The sequence below is a fragment of the Schistocerca cancellata genome, chromosome 2, assembly GCF_023864275.1.
Source record: "Schistocerca cancellata isolate TAMUIC-IGC-003103 chromosome 2, iqSchCanc2.1, whole genome shotgun sequence".
NCBI classification, from domain to species: Eukaryota; Metazoa; Arthropoda; class Insecta; order Orthoptera; family Acrididae; genus Schistocerca; species Schistocerca cancellata.
Genome location: NC_064627.1, coordinates 375,713,093 through 375,732,490, shown reverse-complemented (window position 1 = coordinate 375,732,490; position 19,398 = coordinate 375,713,093).

Here is a 19,398-nt window from a genome sequence, read left to right as displayed (position 1 = left end):
ATTGGTGTGATTACTGCTTTTGTCCAGTCTGATGGAACCTGTCCCGACTCCCAGGCCATTTCAATTATCCTGTGTAGCCATTTAAGACCTGACATTCCACTGTATTTGATGAGTTCGGACTTAATTTCATCCACCCCAGCCGCTTTATTGCACTGCAATCTATTGACCATTTTTACCACTTCCTCAAATGTGATCCTATTTCCATCATCATTCCTATCCCATTCTACCTCGAAATCTGAAACATTACTGATCGCATTTTCACCTACATTGAGCAACTCTTCAAAATATTCCCTCCATCTGCCCAAGGCATCCACAGGATTCACCAGCAGTTTTCCTGACCTGTCCAAAATACTTGTCATTTCCTTCTTACCTCCCTTTCGAAGACTGCTAATTACACTCCAGAATGGTTTTCCAGCAGCTTGACCCATAGTCTCCAACCTGTTTCCAAAGTCTTCCCACGATTTCTTCTTGGATGCTGCAATTATCTGTTTAGCTTTGTTTCTTTCTTCAACATAACTTTCTCTGTCTACCTGAGTTCTGGTATGTAGCCATTTTTGATACGCCTTCTTTTTCCTTTTACAGGCTGCCTTGACTGTATCATTCCACCAAGCTGTTTGCTTCATCCTACTTTTACACACTACTGTTCCAAGACATTCTTTAGCCACTTCTAGTACTGTGTCCCTGTACCTTGTCCATTCCTTTTCCAATGACTGAATTGACTACATTCAAGTAACTGGTACCTTTCTGAGATCGCTGTTATGTACTTGTGCCTGATTTCCTTATCCTGAAGTTTCTCCACTCTTATCCTCCTACATATGGACCTGACCTCCTGCACTTTCGGCCTCACAATCCCAATTTCACTGCAGATTAAATAATGATCAGTGTCATCAAAGAATCCCCTGAATACACGTGTGTCCCTCACAGCCTTCCTGAATTCCTGATCTGTTATTATACAGTCAATGACAGATCTGGTTCCCCTGCCTTCCCAAGTATACCGGTGAATGTTCTTATGTTCAAAAAAGGAGTTTGTGATTACTAAGCCCATACTGGCACAGAAATCAAAGAGTTGTTTCCCGTTCCTGTTAGCCTCCATATCCTCTCCAAATCTACCCATAACCTTTTCATACCCTTCTGTTCGATTTCCAATCCTGGCGTTAAAATCACCCATGAGCAGAACACTGTCCTCGTCCTTTACTCTAACAACTACATCACTGAGTGCCTCATAAAAACTATCCATCTTATCTTGATCTGTCCCTTCACAATGCGAATATACTGACACAATCCTAATTTTCTTGCTAGACACTGTCAGATCTATCCACAACAGTCGATCGCTTACATACCTTATTGCAACTGCGCTGGGTTCCATTTCTTTCCTGATGTAAAGCCCTACACCCCATTGTGCTATTCTGCTTTGACTTCTGACAGGTAGACCTTGTATTCTCCCACTTCCTCTTCTTTCTCACCCCTTACCCGAATGTCACTAACAGCTAAAACGTCCAGCCCCATCTTACTTGCAGCCTCTGCCAGCTCTACCTTCTTCCCCGAGTGGCCCCCATTGATATTAATAGCTCCCCATCTCATTACCCTTTGTTTGCCAAGTCGTATCTTAGGAGTCCCTGGTTTGTCAGTTAGAGGTGGGACTCCGTCACCTCCAAAGGTCCGAGGCATTTTGCTCTGATTGTTGCCAGCATCATATTTAAAGTACCAGGGAAGCAGGTTGCTAGCCTTACTTGCCCCGAGTCCCATTGGGTTTTACCCCTAACGGCTGAGGGACTAACCGGTGGATTTGGTAGTCTTTGCCGTATGAGCACAAAGGTGACCACGACTCAGAATATGTCCGAGATGCCCAGCCTTAATCCAAAGTAACTGGTATCCCGACTGTCGGGACCACTTATTTGGCCACTCATACGTTGCCCGTGGTTTATGAACTAGGACATGACTACAGGAACCCACACCAACAACCACAGTTGTAATTATTATTTATTTATTAATGGCAAACTAATTATTTATTTATTTATCTGTAAATAAATAATAATTACAACCCTGCTATCAGGACTGTTTGATTCTTCATCGCATATTACTTATTGCAGTACTATCCCTGCAATGAGTTGGAAAAAATGCTAATATTGTCTCCTAAATCCTTTCAACAGTTCTAGTATACTTCTATCGACAACCGCAGATATCAATTCCGTTTCACCAAATGACTTCCCATTAATTACTGAGAAATGTGAAATTTGTGACAGGAAAACGCGAATGCAGTTGCACAACTGAGACGGTACTCTACAGACACGCTATTTCATCAGAAGTCTATTGTGTGGAACGGTGACTAAGGCCTTCGGTAAATTTAGGAAAGTGGAATAAATTTTACATCCCCTGCCAATTGCATTCAGTACTTCGAGTAGATTAAGAGCCAGTTATGTTTCACAAGAACGACACTTTCTGCCTTGTAAATGTTCACAATGGTGAAACAAAGTATACGCTCAAAAATGCTGATAATAGTGATACTATGCTTCAGCAGATTACTTCTGTTTCCTTGTTTATCGCTGTACAGTTTGTGAGTCTCCTCGTAGGAACATTCGTTGGGGCAAGCGGTAGTGCATAATAGCTAGAAATTCTCTGATACATTACTAGGTTATTTGGTTCTCGATTTCCTGCGATCGATTGCTTCCTTCTTAATGTTGCTGTGTGAGCTGCCGTCCGTCACATCATCCAGGTTCTGATAACTCTTCATCCCTCGCCTTCCCTTTTTCTTCCACAGACCTTTCAAACACACTTTTCATAGGCTCCTTCTTTTTCAATATATGTCTAGTTTAGTTTCGTTTCCTTCTTTCTGTTACATCCAGGGATTCTCTTTGTTCTCCCACTCTTCTCAGTACGACAACATTTTTCACTCTATCCATCCAATTTATTCTTTCCACTAGCCTCCATTTTCACATTTCAGATTTTCACTGCTAAATGAAGAAAAAGGAATTGCAAAGTGTCCTAGACAGAGGAAATGTGGCAACGTTCAAGATTATCCTTTTTTATGGTTGAAATCGCTAAACGTAACGAACTGTTTCGTGCTTTACAGAAGCAGTAAATATAGTGTTCGCAAAATTCCGAGGGCACGAGATGCGCAGTCGGCTGGGGAAGCGTGAGGTGAGCGGCAGTGGTGGGGACTCGCTCAGAGTGCTGTAGGGGGAAGCCGAGTGTGGAGGGGAAGTACCTTCTAAACTGAAGCCTACACTCACTTTTTTTTCAAAATATTAAGCGGGGCCCTCCACGCCCCCATTTACATGGTGACCATTCAAAAAGGTCTGTCACCTCTTCCTTGGCTGGAATGTAAAAAGAATTCCGCCGAAAATGCTACCATTTATTGTCGCCTGGGTTGTCAACCATTTGTAACTTTCAGAGAAGAGTTACAGGTGGAAAACTTTGAGTAAAACCTACACATTTCTCTTCTTGCCACGTTAAAATTAGCTTCTTTTGCCAAAACTCGGCCAAGTTTACACAGTATCACTTCACTAATAGGTTTTCAGATGAAATTTGGAGGAAATTTTGAAACAGTGGTTAATTAAGTTTACTAAGTGAGGAACTGAGAAAAGGTGATGTCAGCATTTAATGACAAAGGACATCCCGGTACAAAATGAACGTGTAATGATTTCACTTATGTTGTTCCAAAACCCATAGCATTTCTCATTTCACAAGCTTTCGATGGCCCTTAAAAATTAGTCTTTCGTCAAAAAAGTCTTTAGTTAGTGGAATAACGAGGCAGATAATGAAGTTTTGTATAATAAGCAAAGAGGAAAATGGTATCTCCATTGTGTGCTTTCCAAAATCTCATTTTCATATCTCAAACCATTTATGGAATGTGAAGAACGTTTTGGACATTTCACTCTGGCTTTATTGCTGGCGCGTTGCGATCGCGAGTGGGTGCTCTACGTCAAATCAGTTTTCTCGAGATTGGTGACAGATAGACCACCAACCAAGTGTAAAGAAAAATTCAGTATGTTAGCTAAATTTCATCTGCAGCAGCATATTTTCTAATATGCACCAGACACCAAATCATAGCGGCCGTTCATTTCCATTGTAAACTTTTTGGATTTTGCGCAATGTCTTACTTCAACGTACATGTCACAATAACTATGAGCATTACGAAATGATGGGCACATCATAATGATCTTGACATATAAAGCTACAAGTAAAACAAAAATGAAAATTTTGTATCGAACAGTTTCTGTAAAATCGTTTGAGAGAGATTGCAGGGCGTGCGAGTCGATTCTGTCATCGCCGAAAGACGGTAACCTCTTTTCGTCCTCCCATTTTGAACAGCTCTTAGATCACTGTACTTCTACCACCGTATCCTGCACGATCTATATATGGTGTTAGTCACCTTCTCCGTTTTTTCCTTTTTTCCCCCCTTGATGATCCGCAACATCACAAACAGAACAGGGTACTGCACAGGAATCTTAGCGACACGGATGTGCTCTAAATATAAGATGGTTATAAAAATTGAACTTTCGCTTCTTGAGAGAGTTAGACGGAAATGTTTTTACCGTATGGGTGCCCAACTTCCTAGGAATGATGTTCAGACTCTGAGCTGCAGGATTTGCATTGTTAGTGGTTTGGTTTCATGACTTGTCGTTAGGCGTCCGTAGCAGTGATGCTGCTCTTCGCGAATATCGTCACATTAAAGGAATATAGAGAAGTAGGCCAACTCTTTCTGCACTTGGGTTGAAGAACATTATTCGGTACTTCGAATTAAATGGCGATTTGGGAATTGCTCCTGGGAAAGACCAACAGACAATCACGCGACAAAATGTTGAGGAAGTTACTGTTACCCTGACTGAGAATGCTGGACGCAATGCGCCATCTTGAAGCAGTGCACGAACTGCGTCACGACAGTTCAACGTTCCACGGCCCACCGTTCAAAAAGTGCAGCGAAAAATTGTGAAATGGTATCAGTACAAACTCCCAGGATATTGCTGATGCAGATGGTCGTCTGTAACCTGGAAAGTAAATGTGGTATGCAATTACCAAATGTTACCCTCTCATGTGGAAATTAAAATGTGTTTATTTCAGTAGCTTGTTTGTCATTTCTCATCCGCACGTCCTTGCAAATATTTCCAACAAGTTTCATTGTCTTACGATCATTCGTTTTTCTTGGGATCGAAAGTTTGATTACAAGCATTACGTTTTAAATCCAGAGAGTTTTGTGACCGGAGAGTACGGTAAACTCATCCTTGTGCTCCTGGAACCACGCACGTACACTGCTAACTTAGTGATACGTTGGACTGACCTCCCGCTAGATGCTATCGAACGGAGGGAAACACGTTGCGTGTAGGGGTGGACATGGTCGCCAAGACTGATGCATGTGTATGACGATCCACAGTCCTTCCAGAATAACAAGATCACCAAGTGAAAACCACCAAAACGTTTGCCAACTACGGGCAACTACGGGATGGACCGACGATTGTTGGAGAGACGAAACCGGTAAAAGCCATCTGTCCGATGGATCTTAAAAAGTGAAACATCTGAAAAGGAAATCTGACACCATTAAGCGAACGTCCAGTTGCGATACTGGCGTGCAAATTCCATCCTTCGTCGCCGATGAACAGGAGTCGAGTCTTGAACAAGGCGCCTACTATAGAGGCCCATTCGCAGCAGCGTTCACTGAACGCTCGTTTAGGGTCACTGCTGGTGCCCCCTTGGTTCATCTGGCGCTCAGTTTCTCAGCAGGTGCGCATCTATTCACCCGTATACATCTCCGCAGTTATCGTTCGCCTTGTCATCTATCGCACGTGGTGCAACACAGTTGCCTCCACGCCGGTTTTGGATTGCACCATTTTTCCCTGCACGACATGTTTTACCATGGCGGCACATGAACTATTTACAAACTTAGCCGTTCCAGAGATTCTTTCACCCTTGGCCCGGAAGCCAGTGATCATCCCGTTTTCGATGTCAGAGAAGTGGCTCCGTTTCAGCATAAGTTTAACGATTCTACTGTTTCCCGCGTCCCCCAAAAGCACGTGATATACCCTCCATTGCTAATGCTGCCACCTGCCGTCTTCAGGTTCACATCGAAAATAGGCGGTGGTCACATTAATGTGATTGGACTTTGTGTAACTTTGAGATATCTGGCAAATGGAGAGGATTTCGAAGTTTAAAACTTGTAACTTGTGTTGCACCCCGTGCATTGTCCTAACCCCCTCCCCTCTAGTGTCAAAATACACGATACGCAATGTTACTTCAGAAGTCCCGTTACATTTCATACATATGATTGGTATCTTTGCGAACTTGTTTGGCAAACTCTTGGACGACAAACAGCGAACTTGGCAAATAATTCTGGTTGTTTATATGGTCCTTAAGAGCTGCATTGTGCATCTTAGCTTACATGATGCTCAGTTGCTCTGTTTTTCTTATTTCTGCTGATATTAAAGAGGTTCGATAGTTTTGTAAGCCCTTGTCGACAGTTTTGTAAAGATCTCGTCGCTACTGCTGTGGAGGTCGAGCTGCCACTGTAGTTCGTCAGTTCGTGAAACGGCTTCTGGTGCACTATACCGCTAAGACAGTTTCTCCCTGCCACTATTACACAGCTATGCCCCAGGGTCAGATAACAGAATAGGAGAACGAAGGTTCCACAACACTCCAACAAATTACTAACAACATCACACAGATGTCTTAAAAAGGTTTACGTATCTTTGTGACTTGAGGAATAATCAGGTCTGCAACACTGCTTGTAATACAACACAAAAACGCCCTCAATGGCTAAATGCAAATAATCGTAGGTCAGCTTCACAACATATAACAAATGCAGTTTACAACAACTGTCTGTTCGCTTCTGAGAGTTCACTAAAAGACGTTCCCTGGAGAACGAGGGGTGCTCTTCTATCTTCGTAGCAGGCTTCTGTACGTTGTCGTCCGGTCGTTGTCGGCTTGCACTCGGTCGGCAACTGGCCAAGGCGAAGTCGATGTCTTTATCCACAGCGCCGCCCGTGGCGCTGGTGGAACTCGCGTAAGTGGCGATTCTCTATGGCACTGGCACCAGCTCGCGACTTTGGGCCTATGGTGTTTTTACCTGGCTGTGCCTTGTTCGGACGACACAGCAAATAGGACCAAAATCGGCGATAGACGGACAATAAAAGCTATGACTTGCTTTTGTTGTTTACCTCCCTTTTACAGAGACATTTGCAATAAACGACTGGCAGATAGCCCTGGAAATATTGATCAGAGACTTCCAAAAGGCTACAAGATAAAGTAATATTGTAATTTCCTAGAGCGTCTAAAATTTTCCTCTGGGTTAAAGCCTCATAATCCGGGCCTGTTTAAACCTCCACACGGCGCCAATTTGCGATTCCACACACGTCCAAGCAAAAGTGGGCGGAAGGAGCTGCCTACGAGCCTCGTCGCGGAGCTGCCGAGTGCGTTAATTGAAAGAGCTGGAAAGGGCATAGGGGGGGGGGAAGTGGGGGAGAGTGGGTGAGGAGAGGAGAGCATGGCCGTCGAGAACGCGCGCTCATTTCCGCAACAGGTCGGCCCATCCCGCCCGCGCTAACGGCCAGTGAACCCCGGAGCCGGCGGACAGCCGCCGCGCCGCGCCGCCCCGTCACTCTGCAGTTCAGCCCTGCTTCCGGCGCCCAATTAACGCGATGGCTTGCGGGTCAGCTGATGAGATGCATTAAGAGAGCAGAGCCGCCACGGGTTGCTAAGTTGCGCAGCTCACCGCGATACGAAGCGTGCCAGCATGAATGCTGCTAGGTCATACAGACCACTGGCAACTAATACGGCGAGGTATTCGAAAGTTCTCGACATTGATATTACTACAGAAGAAACTGAAAGCTGATAGAAGCCAGTCTTGGGGAAGATCAGTTTGCATTCCGGTGAAATGCAGGGACATGTAAGGAAAAACTGACTCTTCCATTTCTCTTACAAGGAATCCCTTCAGTGCGGAGTCACAAAAGGCCAATTATATTCACGGCATTTGACGCGCCACATATTGTCTACCATGCTCCCACAGTACTTACTGCTAATGGCAACAGGGGTGAGACTGGAAGCATCCAGTGGTGAGCACAATAGTAGGAGGAGGAGCAACACACTAGTGTTTAACGTACCGTTGACAACGTTGTCGTTAGAGACGGAGAACAAGTTTGGCTTAGGGAAGGACGGGGAAGGAATCGGACGTGCCCTCTCAAAAGAACCATGCCGGCATTTGCCTAACGCGATTTAGGGAAATCTTGGAAAACCTAATGCAGGATGGCCGGACGCGGGTTTGAAGCATCGTCATGCTGGACGCATGTCCAGTATGCTAACCATTGCGCCACGTCCCTCTGTTGCCCCGTACCACAGTACGAAGCTACGAGGCGTAGCTGAACTGCCTAGTCAACGAGTAACTCACAACATTGCTACAGCGCTAGTGGTATTGATACAAAGCAGAGCAATAGCAACGATAAACAATGCTCACGTGCTATTGTATCTACAACAATTACTGCGGAAGCTGACATTTTGTCCGAATGGAACCCACGGAATTTCTCAGACTTACAAAAGAAGTGGCAGATGAAATATTAGCGTTTCTGCAAGATGAGCCAATGGAAAGTATGGTGCCGTATACACTCATCTGGGCGGCCAAGGTACATGAGGAATACAATGATATCGATACGTGTTTAATAATAGAAAGTGATACTGAAACAGGTGTCGAGCCATGTAGTTCCTCAGCCTTGTCAGACAGGGAGACAGAAATTTCATCTCAGGTGAAATGTAGCAGAGGACAAGTGTTGTCCAAGGAGCAGTTACTAAACATAATTACGGACATGAAACGTCGAGTGTATAGACGATTTATTTTCGCTTCTCTAGATATGTTACAAGAACGGCCCTTTCGCCAATTAGAAGGTGAACCTGAAACTTTATTTCGCTACAAGATGCAGCATCTAGCCATTTGTATTACACTGTACGACTGTGTGTGAACGTCGAAGACCCTGTCCGTTGGGTTGGTGCAAACAACAGAGATCTTTTCTGCTGTCCTGCCCTTTCATCTGACCTCACGCCATGCGATTTTTTTTTGTTAGGGCTTTATAAAGGAATGTACTCGATTAGACACAAATCTAATAATCGAGCTGGTCAAGGGGCAACATGTCGGCGCTCTGTAGAGCGTGTTGAGCTACAACAGTGGTATGTGGGCGAGCATTATTCTGTTGGAAAGCACCTCCTGTATGCTGTTCATAAATGGCACAGCCGGCTGGGGTGGCTGAGCGCTTCTAGGCGCTACAGTCTGGAACCGTGCGACCGCTACGGTCGCAGGTTCGAATCCTGCCTCGGGCATGGATGTTTGTGATTTAGTTAGGTTTAAGTAGTTCTAAATTCTAGGGGATTGATGACCTCACAAGTTAAGCCCCATAGTCCTCAGAGCTATTTGAACCATAAATGGCACACAACAGGTCGAATCACAAGACTGACGTACAGATTAGCAGTCAGGGTGCGTGCGACAGTCATGAGAGTGCTACTACTGTCATACGGAATCGCACCCCGGACCATAACTCCAGTTGTAGTCCAGTGTTTGTAGCATGCAGGCAGGTTAGTTACAAGCCCTCAGTTGGCCTTCTTCTGACCACCACACCTACATCACTAGCACCGAAGTAGAATCAGCTCTCATTAGAAAACACAACAGACCTCCAATGAGCTCCCGATTACCGAGCGAGGTGGCGCAGTGGTAGCCCACTGGACTCGCATTCGGGAGGACGACGGTTCAATCCCGCGTCCGGCCATCGTGATTTAGGTTTTCCGTGATTTCCCTAAATCGCTCCAGGCAAATGCTGGGATGGTTCCTTTGAAAGGGCACGGCCGACTTCCTTCCCCATCCTTCCCTTATCCGATGAGACCGATGACCTCGCTGTTTGGTCTCTTCCCCCAAACAACCCAACCCCCAACCCCCAGCTCCCGATTGACACCGCCGAAACCGCAAGTGGCGGTGGTTTGCGGTCAGTGGAACGCACGCTACACGGCGTCTGACTCGGGGATCTCCTTGAAGTATGTAATAGTTCTTTGTGTCAGTGTGGTGGCTACTGCTGCTGCATATGCAGTGCGATGCGCCAGAACAAAACGCCAAACACGATTATCGTCTGTTTCCGTAGTGCTACATGGCTGTCCGGAGCCCGTTCTCGTGACCACCGCTGCCAGCAATCATGTTTAGCGGCTACGTTGTTGCCACGTCTTTCCTCAGCGTCGCAGAAAGAACAACCAGATTCTCGTAGCTCTATTGCACGACCTCGTCCAAACTCAGTAAAGAGTTGATAATGGCGTCTTTGTCGCCTTAAAGTCATTCTTGACTAACATCAACTCACCAGGTCCATACTCGATGATAACCAACGCCCACGATCCTTATAGCGTGTATTAAAGCAAACCTTATTTACTTCATCATTGTAACCATTCGCTGGAACAAACGACTACACCGGCCGAACACTGTATTAGGAATAGGGTACACACAGTAACGTCTAACGATGATATTCCAGAAACGAACTATGAAAAGGAAAATGGTTCTATAGCTCAGCTGCACGTCGCGATGGAAGTGACAAACAGATGCAGGTACATTCTGAAAAGCTTTGCAAGTCCTTTTAAGTGTGCAAGCTTAATTGAACACAATTCTGACCCGCAGAGTTTCTGCTGTCGGCTACTGATCAACCAAGGCACTGCCAAGGTCGAGCTTTTCTGCCGACCGGAACTCTGTCTAACTTGACGTCTGGTGGCCTGTTGACTTCCAGATAGTGCGTAGTTGCGTCACCTTCGCCTTCAATTCGCAATCAGCGAGCGTGAAATCAGCGGTTCCTCTACATTTGCTTCTACATGGGTACTCTGCAAATCACATTTAAGTGCCTGCCAGAGGGTTCATCGAACCACCTTCACAATTCTTTATTATTCCAATCTCGTATAGCGCGCGGAAAGAACCAACACCTATATCTTTCGGTACGAGCTCTGATTTTTCTTATTTCATAATGCCGATCGTTTCCCCAAACGTAGGTCGGTGTCAACAAAATATTTTCGCATTCGAGGACAAAGATGGTGATTGGAATTTCGTGAAAAGATCCCGTCGCAACGAAAAACGCCTTTCTTCTAATGATGTCCAGAAAAAACCTGTATCATTTCTGTGACACTCTCTCCCATATTTCGCAATAATACAAAACGTGCTGCCCTTCTTCGAACTTTTTCGATGTACTCCGTCAGTCCAATCTGGTAAGGATCCCACACCCCGCAGCAGTATTCTAAAAAGGATGGAGGAGTGTAGTGTAGGCAGTCTCCTCAGTAGATCTGTTACATTTTCTGAGTGTCCTACCAATAAAACGAAGTCTTTGGTTAGCCTTCCCCACAACGTTTTCCATGTGTTCCTTCCAATTTAAGTTCTTCGTAATTGTAATACCTAGGTATTACAATTACAATTAATACTTATGACCACATATTGAAATGGCGAAAGCGACTGAAACTGTATGTCTCCATCTAAGTTGCCAGCCTTTATTGTTAATATTCACATCACTATCATTTTTATTTTTCTGACGATGGCGAGATAATTGTGAAAGTGCGGTTACTAGCCGCCACTGGTTTCTGCGAGATATATTGTCCTACTTAGTATACATTTATACACTTATATATGAAATTACCATCTAATTAGGCTGGAAGTACACCCACGGCTTACTTTGGCCAGAAATACGATTGCTACTTCAGCACGTCGTTGCAATTTAATGTACAGTACACTGTTACCTGTCAGATGATCTGTTCCATCCTCATGCAATATCATACTTGTATCTTCTATCAGATACATTCTTGAAACACACCCAGATCATGTCTTAACGATTGAAAAACTGTACATTTTGATCCTCCACTACTTCAAACGTATCAGCTTGAGTGCCGTAGTCTTAACATTCGAGAAGAGAAAATCGACACGATTTAATTTTCATTTATTTATTTATTTTTAGTCATCAGTCTGGAGACTATTGTGTCTGCTAAGAATTACTCTACTGTGGAAAGTTTTTCATCTCAGAGTAGAAACTGCAACCTATATCCTCAATTATTTTCTGAATGTGTCCCATACACTGTCTCCCTCTCCTGTTATTGTCTACAGCTCTCTCTGGTGCCACACAAGTTATTTCCTGATGTCTTAACAGATATCCTGCCCTTTCTTCTTGTCCGTATTTTCCATGTATTCATTTTTTTCACCGAATCTGCGGAGAACCTCCTCATTCTTACCCTTTTAGTGCCCCTAATTTTCAACATATTTCTGCAGCAACGCATCCCAAGTACTTCGATTCCCTTCTGTTTCGGTTTTCCCACAGTCCATGTTTCACTACCATACAATGCTGTACTCCAAACGAACATTCTCAGAAATTTCCTCCACAAATTAAGGTCTGTGTTTGATACTAATAAACCTCTCTTGGCCAGGAATGCCCTTTCTGTCAATGCTGGTCTGCTTTTTATATCCTCCTCGCTCCGTTCATCATGTGTTATTTTGCTGCCTTGGTAGGAGAATACCTTAACTTCATCCACTTCTTGATCCTAAATTTTGATGTGAGGTTTCTCACAGCTCTCATTTCTGATGTTTTTAAGTAGTTTAATCTTTCTTTGAATTACTCTCAGTCTTATTCTGAACTCAATAGACTATTCATTCCATTCAGTAGATCAAGTAATTCCTCTTCACTTTCACTAAGGTTAGCGACGTCATGAGCGAATCTTATTTCTGATATCTTTTCACCTTGAACTGAAATCTTAAACCTTTCTTTTATTTCCGTCACTGCTTCTTCAATGTACTGATTGAACAGTAGGGACGAAGAACTACAACCCTGCATAAATCCTTTTCAGTTCGACCATTCGCTCTTGTTCTTCCAGTCTCATTATTCCCTCTTGGTTCTTGCTCATATTGCATTTTACGCGTCCGTCCCTTTAGCTTATATCCTTTTTTTCAGATTTGACGTTGTCGAACGCTTTTTCGAAGTCGACAGATACTTTGAATTTGTTTTGATTTTTCTTCATTCTTGCCATTATCAGTAGCAAAGCCAGAATTGCCTCCTTGGTGCCTTTAGCTTTTCTTAAAACAAACTGATAGTCATCTAACAGAATCTAAATTTTCTTTCTCATGCTTCTATATGTTATTTTTGTCAACGGCGAGAATGCAGGTGCAGCTGAGCGGATTGTGGTAAAATTCTCGCACTTTTAGGCTCTTGCTGTGGATCATGTTTCTCCGATGGTAAATTGCCAGTCTCATTCATACTACACACCAACATGAACAGTCGACTTGTTCTCAGTTCTTGCAGTGATTTTAGGCCTCCCGATAGGATGTACAGTGGAGGCTAACGTATACGACCTATTCTTCTTGGACCATACTGATGCGTCGTGAGTCGTGCTACATCAGGAGGAAAATGTATCGATGCCGCAGCATGAATTAAAAAAACAAAACACATTCTCCAAACATGGGCCATGGTTGAAGCCAAAGCTCTTTTGGATGGACATGTAATCGAAGCGTTTGACATTAACAGTAGTAACTAGAAGAAATGTATCAAAACCACAAATTCGCAGTTACCTCGTATTTGCTTGGAAGTTCTTGCTTCTGTGTTAGCAGCATTGTATAGTGACTGATTGTAGCTGATGATTGGAGACAATGTCTAGATATGACTACTATACTCAAATGAGCTCAGTGTCATAAAGCCGACAGCAGTCGCAAGAAAGTTCTGGGGTAGTCCGAGAAGGCCTTGGAAGTTGTCTAGACTCTAACACATCCGCTCCAACTTTGCTGTCCCTTTGCTGTATTAATAAATGCAAACTGCGTAATCCAATCAAACGCAGACAGTGGAGGCTGCAAAACGGGGTGGCAGGGGCGGTGGAAGGGGCCAGTCTATAAATGCTAATCACAACAGCCGGCTCCCAGCGATGACTCGAAACCGCCGGCCCGGCTGTAAACGGTACAAGGCAAGAAAGCCAATTTCCAGAAGCGTCCTTTGCGTCATCTTCATCGGCAAGAGATTATTTGAATACCGTAGAGATGCTCCGACGCGATCTTCCTCCCAATGGAATTCGGAGCGGCCCGGTCCCTATACGTAATACAGGCCGCGTCCATAAAGCTAATGGCCAGCCAGAGGGATTGGGAGGGGTGACGGGGAAAGGGGTGGAGAGGGGTGCTAATGAAACGCCAGAGCACCCAGCCTGCAGCGGGTGCGATGCCACGTTTATCCCTTACGCTTTGCACTGCGAAGCTCTGTGCTAACTGCCCCCCGCTTCAAAGTTACCCTGCTCTGGAATCTAGTTTCATGCGCCGCTATCTTTGTCTTTCCATGTTATGAATAAATTACATGCCACTCTGCAGCCCTTGACAACGTAAACTTCTTTTATAACGCAAGCGTGGAGAGGAAAGAATTTCGGAACCCTCGCCAGTTCTCTTTTTTGTCATAAAAAACGCTTAGGGCACCGAAGGCAAATGTGTGCGCTGGTGGGAAGAATGCAGAAGCCGGCCCTCGCCGGCACGGCGCGGTCGATGAATCGCTCTCCTCTCCAGCGTGTGCTCTGCGCCGGCGGCGGCATGGGCGCACGCTTACTGTGCTCTGCGAGAAGTCGTATTTATGAACGCTGAACGGAAAAAAGGGCCAAGACAACATGCCTCTCAGGGTGTACAAGTCGTGTAAATGTGCGTCTGTGCAGCCTACAAATGAGACGTTGCGCATTGCGGCAGACAAAAAGCCAAAATCTAAAGAAAGCCACATTCGAATCCTGCATAACCAGTTTAATCAATATCCTAAACTCTTCTCACTTCACGTAATGCTTTTAATAGAGCAATATTTTGAAATACAGATTTGTCACTTATTTTTGTAATTTCTTCCAAGCATTTGAATCAGTAGGGAAGATTATTGTACTGCGGAGCACCTTTTAGACATTTTATGTGTTAATCAGGAGAGAACAAACAACAGCTAAATACTTTAGAAAATGCCTTTTAATCATCAGCAGTCTCTTCCGCTGCTCAACAGCAATTTCAAGATGTATACGAGATTTTTGGCTGCCCACATTCGGAATGTCTCGCCTTAAATCGTCTCTGCGGACCAAACATGTGACGGTGGTTAACAGCAACGTCCAGACGGTGCTCAGTGGCTATTGCGATGTCATCGCAATGCCAGAGGCGTGAGGATTGTGCGGGGCCTTGACGTCGGTGGACTTCGACCAGTCTTTCGATAGGACACGCCACTTATATCTTGAGAAGGTGCTGTGCCTGCTAGCCTCCCCTAGTCCTTCATTAAACTCGTCAGGCACCTTCTGCTGGGCGCAACTTGACAGGTTACGATCAATGGCCATACAATGTGCATAATCACTACAGCCCATTCTGTGAGATAAGGTTGCCTGTAGTCTGTACGTAGATATGCCACTACTATGGAGCCGCTTTTGCACGGTCCACAGCGCCGCTGCAGGAACTTACGTTGAGAGACCAAACCTTTGTCCGTTGCTTGTATGCAGACGATCTGATGTTTTAGGGAATATACCAGACAAAGAGCAAAGATCACCGAACTAGAATGCTTGATATGGTGCTGCAGCCGGAAATTGCGAACATTTGGAGAAGCCTTTGGTGATGAAAATCAGCAGTGGCCTCCCAGAAGGGCGGTTGGCCCCCTATGCACTCCAGGATATGATCAAATGTTTGGAGATCTTCACATCCGATCATCGACGGACAGCACACCTTACCTATTGTGTGTATTGTGAGTACTGAACCACGGACCTAGAAACGACGGAGAGGCTTCGTCGTCCTCAGTGCTTCACAACCCTAACCTCACAACCAGTCCACCCACCCCACCGCCGCCCCACACCGAACGCGCGCTTCGGCCCCTAGTGGACCCCACCGGGAACGTCTCACGCCAAACGAATGTAACATCGCATGTTTCCGTGGTGGAGTAATTATGGTGTACGCGTACGTGAAGACAGTGTTTGCGCAGCAATCGAAGACATTGTCTTACTGTGCCGGAATGAGGGGAATCAGCCCACATTCGCCGAGGCAGATGGAAAACCGCCTTAAAAACCAACCACATACTGGCCGCACACCGGACCTTGACACAAATCCGCCTGGCGGATTCATGCTACGGACCAGAACGCCTTCCTGCTCAGGAAGCAGCGCGTTAGACCGCGCAGCTAGCCGTCTTCTACAAGCTTGCTGCTGCCTTTGAATATGTTCCAGCAGGTGGCTTGCCTCGATGTCCATCTCAATAACAATAAAAGGTGCCTTAGAGAGATGTTAAAAATTAAGTAGAATGATAAAGAATGAAAAGGTTCTCCAAAGACTCGGCGAAGAAACTTTGACATGAAGAAGTGATATTCTGATATGCCATGTGTTAAGACATCAGGGAATAACTTACATATCACGAGAGGATGATGTAAACGATAATAGCTGTAGGGGATGACAGGGATTGAAATAAAATCCAACAAATAACTGAAAACTTACAGTCCAAGATGAAGAGGTTACTATAAGAGAGGAAATAATAGCAAGACGCACTGAAACTGAGAGACAACATTTGAAAAAAAAAATTATATGGCATAAATGGCAGGGGACCCGAATGACTGGTACAGCGGCCTAATTGGGAGTGTTTTTCTTATCTTTCGCGCCTGCAGGCACCTTTCCTTTTCGAAGTTGTTGCGTGTGTAAACGTACCTGTTTAATATATGTGACTGCAATGATGTGTACATAGAATAAACTTCTTCTTGCAGATGATGGGAGAGAATGACACCCGGTGCCAGCACACAGACTTCTCCTTTCGAAGAGCTTAAAGTCTCCATCCGACGGACAGATCAGATCACCATCAACATACGCTCACTGTTTGGACTCTAGGAGAGGTCTGAAACTGAATGCAGGACACTGATACAATGCGACGTTTCGCCCACTCCAATGGGATCTTTCGGGACCTTCTTGTGTTCGTAGTTAGGTCCTGAAGAAGACCTAGCGGAGTGGCCGTAACATCGGTCGTGTAGCAAATAACTGAAGGGACAGGGCCTAACAACGTAGGAGATTTAAACTTCAGTGCCAACGGCTAAGAAGTCCTGGAAACCTTCATAATGCAAACGGAAAGTTCAGATTTCTCACAAACGTGGCAGTGACCTGTAATGAAGAACTGTACTAAAGAATCAGCACAAATAATCAGAGAGATCTTGGTATGATTTCGAAGTCGTATAATTGTTGGCAACGTGAAACTGTGCCCTTCACAAGACGAAAAAGCAAAATACTGTGCAAGTGCAATATCAGTGAATGGCACATGGAACCATTCACTCCATGCAAATACCCGCACATAACAATCTTAAGGGATGTGAAATGTGACGAATACTTAGCGTCACTCTTAAACATCGTTTCATTGGTAGTATATTAGGAGATAGTAATCACTCGTCAAAGGGGATTTATTACAAAATACGTCTGCGACTCCTCCTGTAACTTTATTCAGAAGTGTAGAAACTGAACCAAATGAGACCAGCATGGAATACTGAACGTGTACGAAGAAGGGTAGCACGAATGATCACAGGTTTTTTCTACCCGTGGGAGAGCGAGAAGGACGTAACGAAAAACGTTAACTGGCAGACGCTTAAAGGTAGACGAAAACCAAGAAACAGTTTGAAACTTAGAAATAAACGACAACCAGCACGTATCACTACTGTAGGATATAAGATTAGACTAATTAAAGCGCGCAATGAGCCGTTTAAGGGTTATTACCGAACTCTGTACGTGAATGGATCGGTGATAAACACCAGTAGGTGTTGAGGTAGGATGTATCGTCTGCCAGGGACTTCAAAGAGGCTTCCGCAGTATAGAGAAAGACGTAGACATACACTCCTGGAAATGGAAAAAAGAACACATTGACACCGGTGTGTCAGACCCACCATACTTGCTCCGGACACTGCGAGAGGGCTGTACAAGCAATGATCACACGCACGGCACAGCGGACACACCAGGAACCGCGGTGTTGGCCGTCGAATGGCGCTAGCTGCGCAGCATTTGTGCACCGCCGCCGTCAGTGTCAGCCAGTTTGCCGTGGCATACGGAGCTCCATCGCAGTCTTTAACACTGGTAGCATGCCGCGACAGCGTGGACGTGAACCGTATGTGCAGTTGACGGACTTTGAGCGAGGGCGTATAGTGGGCATGCGGGAGGCCGGGTGGACGTACCGCCGAATTGCTCAACACGTGGGGCGTGAGGTCTCCACAGTACATCGATGTTGTCGCCAGTGGTCGGCGGAAGGTGCACGTGCCCGTCGACCTGGGACCGGACCGAAGCGACGCACGGATGCACGCCAAGAACGTAGGATCCTACGCAGTGCCGTAGGGGACCGCACCGCCACTTCCCAGCAAATTAGGGACACTGTTGCTCCTGGGGTATCGGCGAGGACCATTCGCAACCGTCTCCATGAAGCTGGGCTACGGTCCCGCACACCATTAGGCCGTCTTCCGCTCACGCCCCAACATCGTGCAGCCCGCCTCCAGTGGTGTCGCGACAGACGTGAATGGAGGGACGAATGGAGACGTGTCGTCTTCAGCGATGAGAGTCGCTTCTGCCTTGGTGCCAATGATGGTCGTATGCGTGTTTGGCGCCGTGCAGGTGAGCGCCACAATCAGGACTGCATACGACCGAGGCACACAGGGCCAACACCCGGCATCATGGTGTGGGGAGCGATCTCCTACACTGGCCGTACACCACTGGTGATCGTCGAGGGGACACTGAATAGTGCACGGTACATCCAAACCGTCATCGAACCCATCGTTCTACCATTCCTAGACCGGCAAGGGAACTTGCTGTTCCAACAGGACAATGCACGTCCGCATGTATCCCGTGCCACCCAACGTGCTCTAGAAGGTGTAAGTCAACTACCCTGGCCAGCAAGATCTCCGGATCTGTCCCCCATTGAGCATGTTTGGGACTGGATGAAGCGTCGTCTCACGCGGTCTGCACGTCCAGCACGAACGCTGGTCCAACTGAGGCGCCAGGTGGAAATGGCATGGCAAGCCGTTCCACAGGACTACATCCAGCATCTCTACGATCGTCTCCATGGGAGAATAGCAGCCTGCATTGCTGCGAAAGGTGGATATACACTGTACTAGTGCCGACATTGTGCATGCTCTGTTGCCTGTGTCTATGTGCCTGTGGTTCTGTCAGTGTGATCATGTGATGTATCTGACCCCAGGAATGTGTCAATAAAGTTTCCCCTTCCTGGGACAATGAATTCACGGTGTTCTTATTTCAATTTCCAGGAGTATATATGGAACCAATCTCACACGCTGTGGCTCAGCTGTGTCACCGCAATAAGATTTCTTCCAGGAGTGGTAATCCCGTAAGTTACGCAGGACTTCTGGGAAATTTGGATGGTATTAGATGAGTACCGGCGAAAGTAAAGCTATGAGGGCGAGTAGTGAGTCGTGGCGAGTAGCTCAGTTGGT